The sequence below is a fragment of the Triticum dicoccoides genome, chromosome 4B (assembly GCF_002162155.2).
Source record: "Triticum dicoccoides isolate Atlit2015 ecotype Zavitan chromosome 4B, WEW_v2.0, whole genome shotgun sequence".
Classification (NCBI taxonomy): Eukaryota; Viridiplantae; Streptophyta; class Magnoliopsida; order Poales; family Poaceae; genus Triticum; species Triticum dicoccoides.
Genome location: NC_041387.1, coordinates 145,750,614 through 145,763,345, shown reverse-complemented (window position 1 = coordinate 145,763,345; position 12,732 = coordinate 145,750,614).

Here is a 12,732-nt window from a genome sequence, read left to right as displayed (position 1 = left end):
CAACGAGAGGGGAGAGTGTTGTCTAGGTACCCTCGTAGACCGAAAGCGGAAGTGTTAGAACAACGCGGTTGATTTAGTCGTACGTCTTCACGATCCGACCGATCCAAGTACCGAACGTATGGCACCTCCGAGTTCAGCACACGTTCAACTCGATGACGATCCCCGGACTCTGATCCAGCAGGGTGTCGGCGGTGAGTTCCGTCAGCACGACGGCGTGGTGACGATGATGATGTTCTACCGACACAGGGCTTTGCCTAAGCACCGCTACGGTATAACCAAGGTAGAATATGGTGGAGGGGGGCACCGCACACGGCTAAGGAACTATCACGAAGATCAACTTGTGTGTCCATGGGGTGCCCCCTCCTCCGTATATAAAGGGGGGAGGAGGAGGGGGGCGGCCAAGGGGGAGAGGCGCGCCCTAGGGGGGGCAATACTACTCCAAGTAGGTTTGGCCCCCCTTTCCTATTAGGAGTAGGAGAGGGAAGGAAGAGAGGGGAGGGAAGAAGGAAAGGGGGGCCGCCCCCCTCCCAATTTGGATTGGGCTTGGGGGCCGCGCCCCCTCCTTTGCTCCTTCTCCCTCCTTTCCACTAAGGCCAAATAAGGCCCACATGCCTACCGGGGGGTTCCGATAACCTCCCGGAGCTCCGGTATAGTCCCAATCTCACCCGGAACCTTTCCGGTGTCCAAATATAGTCGTCCAATATATCGTTCTTTATGTCTCGGCCATTTCGAGACGCCTCGTCATGTCCGTGATCACATCCGGGACTCCGAACAACCTTCGGTACAGCAAAACTCATAAACTCATAATATAATTGTCATCGTAACGTTAAGCGTGCGGACCCTACGGGTTCGAGAACTATTTAGACATGATCTAGAACTGTTTCCGTTCAATAACCAATAGCGGAACCTGGATGCTCATATTGGCTCCTACATATTCTACGAAGATCTTTTATCGGTCAAACCGCATAACAACACACGTTGTTCCCTTTGTCATCGGTATGTTACTTGCCCAAGATTCGATCGTCAGTATCTCAATACCTAGTTCAATCTCGTTACCGGCAAGTCTCTTTACTCATTACGTAATGCATCATTCCGTAACTCACTCATTAGCTACATTGCTTGCAAGGCTTATAGTGATGTGCATTACCGAGAGGGCCCTGAGATACCTCTCCGACAATCGGAGTGACAAATCCTAATCTCGAAATACGTCAACTCAACAAGTACCTTTGGAGACACTTGTAGAGCACCTTTATAATCACCCAGTTACGTTGTGACGTTTCGTAGCAAACAAAGTGTTCCTCTGGTAAACGGGAGTTACATAATCTCATAGTCATAGGAACATGTATAAGTCATGAAGAAAGCAATAGCAACATACTAAATGATCAAGTGCTAAGCTAACGGAAGGGGTGAGGTCAATCACATCATTCTCCTAATGATGTGATCCTGTTAATCAAATGACAACACATGTCTATGGTTAGGAAACATAACCATCTTTGATTAACGAGCTAGTCAAGCAGAGGCATACTAGTGACACTCTGTCTGTCTATGTATTCACACATGTATTATGTTTCTGGTTAATACAATTCTAGCATGAATAATAAACATTTATCATGCTATGAGGAAATAAATAGTAACTTTATTATTGCCTCTAGGGCATATTTCCTTCACGAAGGTATGTGGTAAACTACTCACAACTCATTAGTGAGGCCTTCGAGATGATGTAGAGGCCCTCCATGGTCGATTCCCCCTCCGGTGGAGCACCGACGAAGGCTCCAAGATGGGATCTCGCTGATATAGAAAATTGCGGCGGTGGAAATAGGTTTTCGTGGTGCTCCCAGATGTTTGAGGGTACGTGGATATATATAGGAGGAAGAAGTAGGTCGGTTGAGCCAAGAGGGGCCCACGAGGGTGGGGGGCACGCCCACCCCCTTAGGGCTCACCGGGCACCCTCGTGGCCGCCTTGTTTGCTACATGACGTCCACTCCAAGTCTCCTGGATGCGTTTGTTTCGAAAAGATCGCTCCCAAAGGTTTCATTCTGTTTGGACTCTGTTTGATATTCCTTTTCTTCGAAACACTGAAATAGGAAAAAAAACAATTCGGGTTGGGCCTCCGGTTAGTAGGTTAGTCCAAAAAATGATATAAAAGTGTAAATTAGAGCCCATAAACATCCAAAATGGGTAATATAATAGCACGGAACAATGAAAAATTATAGATACGTTGGAGACGTATCAAGTATCCCCAAGCTTAATTCCTGCTAGTCCTCGAGTAGGTAAATGATAAAAACAGAATTTTTGATGTGGAATGCTACCTAGCATAACTCTCAATGTAATTTTCTTTATTGTGGCATGAATGTTCAGATCCAAATGATTCAAAATAAAAGTTCATATTGACATAAGAAATAGTAATACTTCAAGCATACTAACAAGGCAATCATGTCTTCTCAAAATAACACGGCTTTAGAAGGTTCATCCCTACAAAATCATATAGTTAGGCTATGTTTCATTTTCATTACACAAAATACTCCCATCAAGACCAACCCCGGTTTCAGCCAAGCAATTGGTTCATACTTTTTAATGCGCTTCAACTTTTTTCAACTCTCACGCAATACATGATTGTGAGCCATGGATATAGCACTATGGGTGGAATAGAATATGATGATGGAGGTAGTGTAGAGAAGACAAAAAAAGGAGAAAGTCTCACATTGAGGAGGCTAATCAACGGGCTATGGAGATGCCCATCAATTGATGTCAACATGAGGAGTAGGGATTGCCATGCAACGGATGCACTAGAGCTATAAATGTATGAAAGCTCAACAAAAGAAACTAGTGGGTGTGCATGCAACTGGCTTGCTCACGAAGACCTAGGGCATTTTGAGGAAGCCCATCGTTGGAATATACAAGCCAAGTTCTATATTGAAAAATTCCCACTAGTATATGAAAGTGACAACATATGAGACTCTCTTTATGAAGAACATGGTGCTACTTTGAAGCACAAGTGTGGAAAAAGATAGTAACATTGTCCCCTTTTTTTATTTCTTCTTTTTTATTTTTTTCTTGGCCTTTATTTTTTTATTTGGCCTTTCTCTCTTTTTTTGGCCTTTTTTTTATTTGGCATTTCTTTTTTTTATAAGGGACAATGCTCTAATAATGATGATCATCACACTTTTATTTATTTACAACTCATTGAATTACAACTCAAAACTAGAACAAGATATGACTCTATATGAATGCCTCCGGCGGTGTACCTTGATGGGCAATGAATCAAGAGTGACATGTATGAAAAATTATGAAGGTGGCCTTGCCACAAATACGATGTCAACTACATGATCATGCAAGGCAATATGACAATGATGATGCATGTCATGATAAACGGAATGGTGGAAAGTTGCATGGCAATATATCTCGGAATGGCTATGGAAATGCCATAATAGGTAGGTATGGTGGCTGTTTTGAGGAAGATATAAGGAGGTTTATGTGTGATAGAGCGTATCGTATCACGGGGTTTGGATGCACCAGCGAAGTTTGCACCAACTCTCAAGGTGAGAAAGGGCAATGCATGGTACTGAAGAGGCTAGCAATGATGGAAAGGTAAGAGTGCGTATAATCCATGGACTCACATTAGTGATAAAGAACTCATATACTTATTGCAAAAGTTTTATTAGCCCTCGAAGCAAAGTACTACTACGCATGCTCCTAGGGGAAGGGTTGGTAGGAGTCAACCATCGCGCGATCCCGACCTCCACTCATAGGGAAGGCAATCAAAAGAGCATCATATGCAACAAATTTGTTACACAACTTTTACCATACGTGCATGCTACGGGACTTGCCAACTTCAACACAAGTATTCTTTAAATTCACAATTACCCAACTAGCATGACTCTAATATCACCACTATATCTCAAAACAATTATCAAGCATCAAATTGATCATAGCATCCAATTCACTTCCTATGATAGTTTTTATCATACCCAACTTGGATGCCCATCATTCTAGGACCAATTTTATAACCATAGCAAATACCATGCTGTTATAAAAGACTCTCAAAATATTATAAGTGAATCATGAGACATCAACAATTTCTACAAAATTAAGCCACCGCCATGCTCTAAAAGATATAAGTGAAGCACTAGAGAAAAATTATCTAGCTCAAAAGATATAAGTGAAGCACATAGAGTATTCTAATAAATTCCAAATCATGTGGGTTTCTCCCAAAAGGTGTGTACAGCAAGGATTATTGTGGTAATATAAAAAGCAAAGACTCATATCATACAATACGCTCCAAGCAAAACACATATCATGTGGCGAATAAAAATATAGCTCCAAGTAAAGTTACCGATAGACGAAGACGAAAGAGGGGATGCCTTCCGGGGCATCCCCAAGCTTAGGCTTTTGGTTGTCCTTGGATTATCTTGGTTTACCATGGGCATACCCAATATTAGGCTCTTGCCACTCCTTATTCCATAGTCCATCAAAGATTTACCCAAAACTTGAGAACTTCACAACACAAAACTCAACAGGAAATCTCATAAGCTCCGTTAGTGCAAGAAAGAAAAACCACCACATAAGGTACTGTAATGAACTCATTATTTATTTATATTGGTGTTAAACCTAATTTATTCCAACTTCTCTATGGTTCATACCCCCCGATACTAGCCATAGATGCATCAAAATAAGCAAACAGCACACGAAAAACAGAATCTGTCAAAAACAGAACAGTCTGTAGAAATCTGTAACTTTCGAATACTTATGGAAATCTAAAACTCCTACCAAAATAGCAAGTCCTGGGAAATTTGTCTATTGATCTACTTCAAAAAGAATCAATGCAAAATCAGGTTCCTGTGATTTATTAAAATTATTATCGTGCGTGTAAAAGTTCCTGTTTTTCAGCAGAATCAAATTAACTATCACCCTAGGTTATCCTATAGGTTCTACTTGGCACAAACACTAATTAAAACATAAAACCACATCTAAACAGAGTCTAGATGAAATATTTATTACTAAATAGAAGCAAAAATCAAGAAACAAAAATAAAATTGGGTTGCCTCTCAACAAGCACTACCATTTAACGCCCCTAGCTAGGCATAAAAGCAAGAATAGATCTAAGTATTGCCATCTTTGGCATTCAATTCATAAGTAGCATGCATAATAGATTCATAAGGTAATTTAAATTTTTTTCTAGGGAAGTGTTCCATGCCTTTCCTTAATAGAAATTGGAATCTAATATCCCCTTCCTTCATATCAATAATTGCACCAATCGTTCTAAGGAAAGTTCTACCAAGAATAATAGGACATGAAAGATTGCAATCTATATCAAGAACGATAAAATCTACGGGCACATAATTCCTATTTGCAACAATAAGAACATCATTGATCATTCCCATAGGTTTCTTAAAATTTAAAGAGCAATCATCAAAATCATGGAAACCTAGCACATCACATAAAGTTTTCGGAATCGTGGAAACACTAGCACCCAAATCACATAAAGCATAGCATTCATGATCTTTAATTTTAATTTTTATAGTAGATTCCCACTCATCATAAAGTTTTATAGGTATAGAAACTTCCAATTCAAGTTTTTCCTCATAAGATTGCATCAAGGCATCAACAATATGTTTGGTAAAAGCTTTATTTTGACTATAAGCATGAGGACAATTCAACACGGATTGCAACAAGGAAATACAATCTTTTAAAGAACAATTATCATAATTAAATTCCTTGAAATCCATAATAGTGGGTTCATTGCTATGTAAAGTTTTGACCTCTCCAATCCCACTTTTACCAAATTTAGCATCAAGATCTAAAAACTCCAAATCATTGGGACGCCTTTTAACTAAAGTTGACTCATATCCAGTCCCATCATTATCAAGATTCATATTGCAAAACAAAGATTTAATAGGGGACACATCAATAACTTTTAGATATTCATCATTATTTTCATGGAAACTAGAAGAACACGCTTTTACAAAGCAATATTTCTTAGCATGCATCCTACCGGTTCTTTCTTTGCACTCATCAATGGAAATTCTCATGGCTTTGAGAGACACATTGATATCATGCTAAGGTGGAATAGATCTAAGTTTCAAAGAATCAACATCAAGCGAAAGTCTATCAACGTTCCTAGCCAAATCATCAACTTTAAGCAATTTTTATTCAAGCAAAGCATTGAAATTATTTTGAGAGATCATAAATTCTTTAACACTATTCTCAAAATCAGAGGGCATCTTATTAAAATTTCCACAAGAGTGGTTGTAGGAATTACCATAATTATTAGAGGAGTTACTAGGAAACGGCCTAGGATTAAAGCTTCCTCTATAAGCGTTGTTACCAAAATTATTCCTACCAAGAAAATTCATATACATAGATTCATTATTATTCTCAATAAAAGTAGACAAAGGCATATCATTAGGATCAATAGGAGCACTCTTAGTAGCAGACAATTTCATAAGTTCATCCATCTTTCCACTCAAAACATTAATCTCTTCTATAGCATGCACTTTTTTACTAGTAGATCTTTCGGTGTGCCATTGAGAATAATTAACCATAATGTTATCAAGGAGTTTAGTAGCTTCTCCTAAGGTGATTTCCATAAAAGTCCTCCCGCGGCCGAATCTAAAAGATTTCTAGAAGCAAAATCCAATCTGGCATAAAAAATTTGTATAATCATCCATAAATTCAAACCATGAGTTGGACAATTGCGAATGATTAATTTCATTCTTTCCTAAGATTGGGCAACATGCTCATGATCAAGCTGTTTAAAATTCATAAAATCATTTCTAAGAGAGATGATTTTAGCAGGAGGAAAATACTTAGAGATAAAAGCATCTTTGCACTTATTCCATGAATCAATACTATTTTTAGGCAAAGACGAAAACCAAGTTTTAGCACGATCTCTAAGTGAAAACGGAAATAACTTAAATTTAACAATACCATTATCCGTATCTTTCTTCTTTTGCATATCACACAAATCAACAAATTTGTTTAGATGAGTAGCGGCTTCTTCACTAGGAAGGCCGGAAAATTGATCTTTCATAACAAGATTCAACAAAGCAACATTGATGTCACAAGATTCAGCATCATTAAGAGGAGCAATCGGAGTGCTAAGGAAATCATTGTTATTGGTATTGGAAAAGTCACACAATTTGGTATTATCTTGAGCCATCGTGACAAGCAATCCAACACACAAGCACACAAAAGGCAAGTGATTGAGAGAGGCGAATGGGAAAGAGAGGGCGAATAAAACGGCAAGGGTGAAGTGGGGAGAGGAAAACAAGAGGCAAATGGCAAATAATGTAATGCGAGGGAGATGAGCATGTGATGGGTACTTGGTATGTCTTGACTTGAGCGAAGACCTCCCCGGCAATGGTGCCAGAAATCCTTCTTGCTACCTGTTGAGCACTACATTGATTTTCCCTTGAAGAGGAAAGGGTGATGCAGCAAAGTAGCGTAAGTATTTCCCTCAGTTTTTGAGAACCAAGGTATCAATCCAGTAGGAGGCTCATCAAAAGTCCCATGCACCTACACAAACAAACAAGAACCTCGCAACCAACGCGATAAAGGGCTTGTCAATCCCTTCACGGTAACTTGCGAAAGTGAGATCTGATAGAGATAATAAGATAAGATAAATATTTTTGGTATTTTTATGATATAGATTGGAAAGTAAAAAATGCAAATAAAAGTAGGAGGAAAACTTATATGATAAAAGATAGACCCGGGGACCATAGGTTTCACTAGTGGCTTCTCTCAAGATAGCATAAGTATTACGGTGGGTGAACAAATTACTGTCGAGCAATTGATAGAAAAGTGCATAGTTATGAGAATATCTAGGCATGATCATGTATATAGGCATCACGTCCGCAACAAGTAGATCGAAATGATTCTGCATCTACTACTATTACTCCACACATCAACCGACTCCTGCCTGCATCTAGAGTATTAATTTCATAAGAACAGAGTAACGCATTTAGAAAGATGAGATGATGTAGAGGGATAAACTCAAGCAATATGATATAAACCCAATCTTTTTATCCTTGATGGCAACAATACAATACGTGCCTAGCTGCCCCAGCTGTCACTGGGAAAGGACACCGCAAGATTGAACCAAAAGCTAAGAACTTCTCCTATTGCAAGAAAGATCAATCTAGTAGGCCAAACCAAACTGATAATTCAAAGAGACTTGCAAAGATAACCAATCACACATAAAAGAATTCAGAGGAGACTCAAATATTTATCATAGATAAACTTGATCATAAACCCACAATTCATCGGTTCTCGACAAACACACCGCAAAAAGAGTTACATCGAATAGATCTCCAAGAAGATCGAGGAGAACTTTGTATTGAGAATCAAAGAGAGAGAAGAAGCCATCTAGCTAATAACTATGGACCCGAAGGTCTGTGGTAAACTACTCACAACTCATCGGAGAGGCCTTGGAGATGATGTAGAGGCCCTTCGTGGTCGATTCTCCCTCCGGCGGAGCGTCGGCGAAGGTTTCAAGATGGCATCTCGCGGATACAGAAGGTTGCGGCGGTGGAAATAGTTTTTTGTGGTGCTCCTGGATGTTTTCAGGGTACCTGGATATATATAGGAGGAAGAAGTAGGTCGGTTGAGCCACGAGGGGACCACGAGGGTGGGGGGCGTGCCCACCCCCTTAGGGCGTGCCGGGCACCCTCGTGGCCACCTCGTTTACTGCTTGACGTCCACTCCGACCACGCCGAATTTTCTGATTTGGCCGATGACGTTTTCGGAAATCACAGATCACATCTGAACTCCGATCACGCTGAATTTCCTGATCTGGCCGATCATATCGATCATCGTGAATCCGATTCGGATTTACGTTTCACTGTTCACCCCGATGGCGGATGACCGACTGGTAGGGGTAGATCGTGTCATTACCTCATCAATCCCGATTGACAGAAAACATAGCCTCAACGATCCCCATGTGCAGTTGATCACATCAACCATGCACATAGCCGATCTGATCAAGAACAACAGATCTCATTTGCTGCCTCCACATATCTAATATGCATACGATCTGAATCCAAATCCTATAGCAGAGGCTCTGATACCACTGCTGGGATCTACGGTAGCGTGCGTCGATTGCAAATTTAAATTTTCCTACGCGCAGAACAACCAAGAACATGCTACGGGAGATGGATCATAGTTCATTACCACTAGACGCGCAGTGTCGTGCAGCGGAAGAAGAGTTGGGGCAGCACGTCCGCGTGGATCGTCTCCTCCTCGTCCGATCTCCCTCGAAAAGCCGGTCGTCCGATCCTACGTACAAGTTCACCGGAGCGGCGCAAGTGCACCGCCTCTAATGGTATCCGCGCATGCAGGAGGAACACCGTGCGGTGGACTGCTAAGTCCGGTCACACAGTCGGCGACGAGTGGAGGTGGCTATTCGCAACACATGCAAACCCTAGTCACAACGTCGAAGCGAACAACCGCATGAGTGTGTGAAAGGACATGTGGTGCCCCCATGTGTGGTTTTGGTAATTGATGACAATCTCTATGGACTAATGGTTGCCTTGAGTTATATTTGAAGGGTTTTCCCATAGGCTTTTCTTGGAGTCGATTTGTTGGTTTCAATGAGAGTTTGTGATGACCAAGGTGCTATTAAGGAATTATCCAAAGATTGGTCATATGAGTGTTGAGCTTATTGCAAGCATGTCTTAAAGAAGAAGGTTGTGTGATCATTCATGTTTACCTTCAAGACATCATCCAAATGAAGAGAGTTGCAAAGATTCAAGGTTGATCAAGACTAAGTCAAGAGTGAATCAAGTTGATCAACTCACAAAGCGTAGAAGATGTACCGAGAGGGATCAAGTGATCCCATGGTATGGTAAGCATTGTCCATTGCACTTTATGTACTAACCCATGGTCTATGTGAGAGTTGTATGTGGGGTTAGGTACGTATCCATGGGCTTGCGTCAAGAGGAAGATATCATACAACCCATGGAAAGGATGACATCAAGTAGTGATCGTCATCAAGATTGCCGTGTGCAAGTTCAGGTGGAGCATCACGAAGAGATCAAGTGCTTGAATCTTGCCATCCATTGTGGTGTCAATGGACTTGTGAAGATGTGCCGAAGAGTGGCTCACCCATAGTGAACTATGGGGGAGCAATCATCTAGTCTTCATCGAGCCAACGCAATCAAGAAAGGTGGTCCAACTTGAGGGAGTCAAGATCGTCTTCATCTAGCTCAAGTGGACCATGTGCAAGGCAAAGGTTTTCCCTTGATTGGTTTTCTATTTTACCGGTCTTGTGGTGGTAGTTGGGAGACCGAGTTATAGGATCGTTTGCCGTACTATCAAGGGGGCTCTCAAGTTGGTAGCTTGATCGTATCATTAGTAGAGAGTTCAAACCATTGCATCCTTGCATCATGTTTCTTGGTTCTTGTTTGGTTATCTTTGTGAGTCTTAGAGCTTATGGTCATCTTGATGACAAGCTTGAGTTCATCAAAAACGGAGTTCGCATGCGTCTTCTATGATGTTTTCGGTGTTGGAGGTTTTACCGGTCTTATCCGATGAAGGGTTCTCGCCATTTTCTTATGGGACTTTTCTCATTTGCTTATTCTTGATATTTCTATTAATATTGTGTTATCCCATGTCGTTAGCTTTCCAACAAACTTGGTTTCGTTGAATTCGGAGTCCGTTTGCAAAAGTTGTGGCTGTTTTGGTAAAGGCTGCAGCGGTACTACCGCGACTAGAGCGGATGTAATTTTTTACTACCGCTCCAGAGCGGTAGTACCGCTCCAGAGCAGTACTACCGTGGCTCCTAAGCGGTAGTACCACCCCGGACCAAAAACTCGTGTTTTCTCTCTCGATTGGGTTGTTTTGACCGTGCTAGGCGGTAGTACCGCTCCTCCAAGCGGTAGTACCGCTTGTGCACGACCTGAGCACATAACGGTTGGATTCGGGAGGTCCTATAAAAGGGGGTATTCTTCCCCAATGAACCTAATCCTTTGAGCTCGTGTTCTTCCCCCATTGTTGACCTTCTTCGAGCTTGCTAACTCTCAATCCCTCCATCGATTCTTGCTAGTTTTTGAGGGAAAAGAGAGAGGAGATCTAGATCCACATTTCCACCAATCACTTTCTCCTCTATGTGAGGGGAACCCCTTGGATCTAGTTCTTGGAGTTCTTGGTGTTCTCCTTCTTGTTCTTCCTCTCATTTTCCTCCCTAGCATTAGTTGCTTCAGTGGGATTTGAGAGAGAAGGACTTGGGCACTCCGTGTGCCCTTGCCATTGCATTTGGTGCATCGGTATGAGTTCTCCACGGTGATACGTGGAAGTTACAAGTTGAGAAGCTTATTACTCTTGGGTGCTTGGTACCCTTGAGCGTGTTCCTCTTGGGTGCTTGGGCGCCCTAGACGGGTGGTGGTGTTTGGAGCTCAATCATTGTGGTGTAAAGCTCCGGGCAAGCGTCGGGGTCTCCAATTAGGTTGTGGAGATCGCCCCGAGCAATTTGACAGGTACCGGTGACCGCCCCCAAGGGTTGCCAAAGTGTACGGGTTCGGTGACCGCCCCTAAGGGTTGCCATTTGTACGGGTTCGGTGACCGCCCTCAAGGGTCCCTTAGTGGAATCACGGCATCTTGCATTGTGCGAGGGCGTGAGGAGATTACGGTGGCCCTAGTGGCTTCTTGGGGGGCATTGTGCCTCCACACTGCTCCAAACGAAGATTAGCATCCGCAAGGGTGTGAACTTTGGGATACATCATCATCTCCGCGTGCCTCGGTTATCTCTTACCCGAGCCCTTTACTTATGCACTTTACTTTGTGATAGCCATATTGTTTCTTGTCATATATCTTGCTATCACCTAAGTAATTTTTCTTGCTTAGCATAAGTTGTTGGTGCACATAGGTGAGCCTAGTTGTTGTAGGTTTTGTGCTTGACAAATTAACCGGTAGGTTTATTCCGCATTTGTTCAAGCCTCAACCGTAATTATTTTAAAGCGTCTATTCACCCCCCCCCCGTCTAGGTGACATCCACGATCTTTCAGTGTGCCGCATCTCCACTTTATATAGGCATCCGTCGCAGGCTCAACACTTAGGCCTCGCACGGACCCTAAAGCCCAAAGTCTACTTGGTCACGTTCCTAGTCCAGTTCGGATCATATCCGACCAGTGTCCTATGAACCGACCTCGTAGGTTCCTTCCCTTAAGCGCGTGGCCCCTTAGGTTCAAGTCGGCTTGGTCGCAGTTCGAATTACCTCCGAACTGCTTGGTTGGTAGCGGCCTCTAGCAAGGCATGCTGAACACCAAGCAGACCATGAAGCTGGTTAGGCGAACCTATACATATGCGTCACACTTCTGTTCCCTTTGCCTCATGATATATGTTGTCGGTCTCAAGGCGAGACTGTCATCCTTGTGCTAGCCCGACCTCTTTCTCGTTCCAGTGATACCAACCACAAAACCGGATTATCTCATAATCCCTGTTGCATGGACATGCTTATCCTGGTCGGATAACACGAGGGGCCTAGAGTATATCTCTCCTGATCGGAGGGGCAAATCCCATCTTGCTCGACCATGTCTCGCAGCATGGGACTGGAAAAACCCGAAACCTACCTTTGTAACTACCGAGTCACGGAGTAGCGTTTGGTCGGCCCAAAGCAAGTCTGTCACCATCCCGAGTACATGTGTCAGCTCAGGTCTTAGGACATAGAATGTATGTTGTACTAGAGACTCACAGATGACATATCGCTGCGTCTCATAGTTGGATCTGTCCGACTCGGAC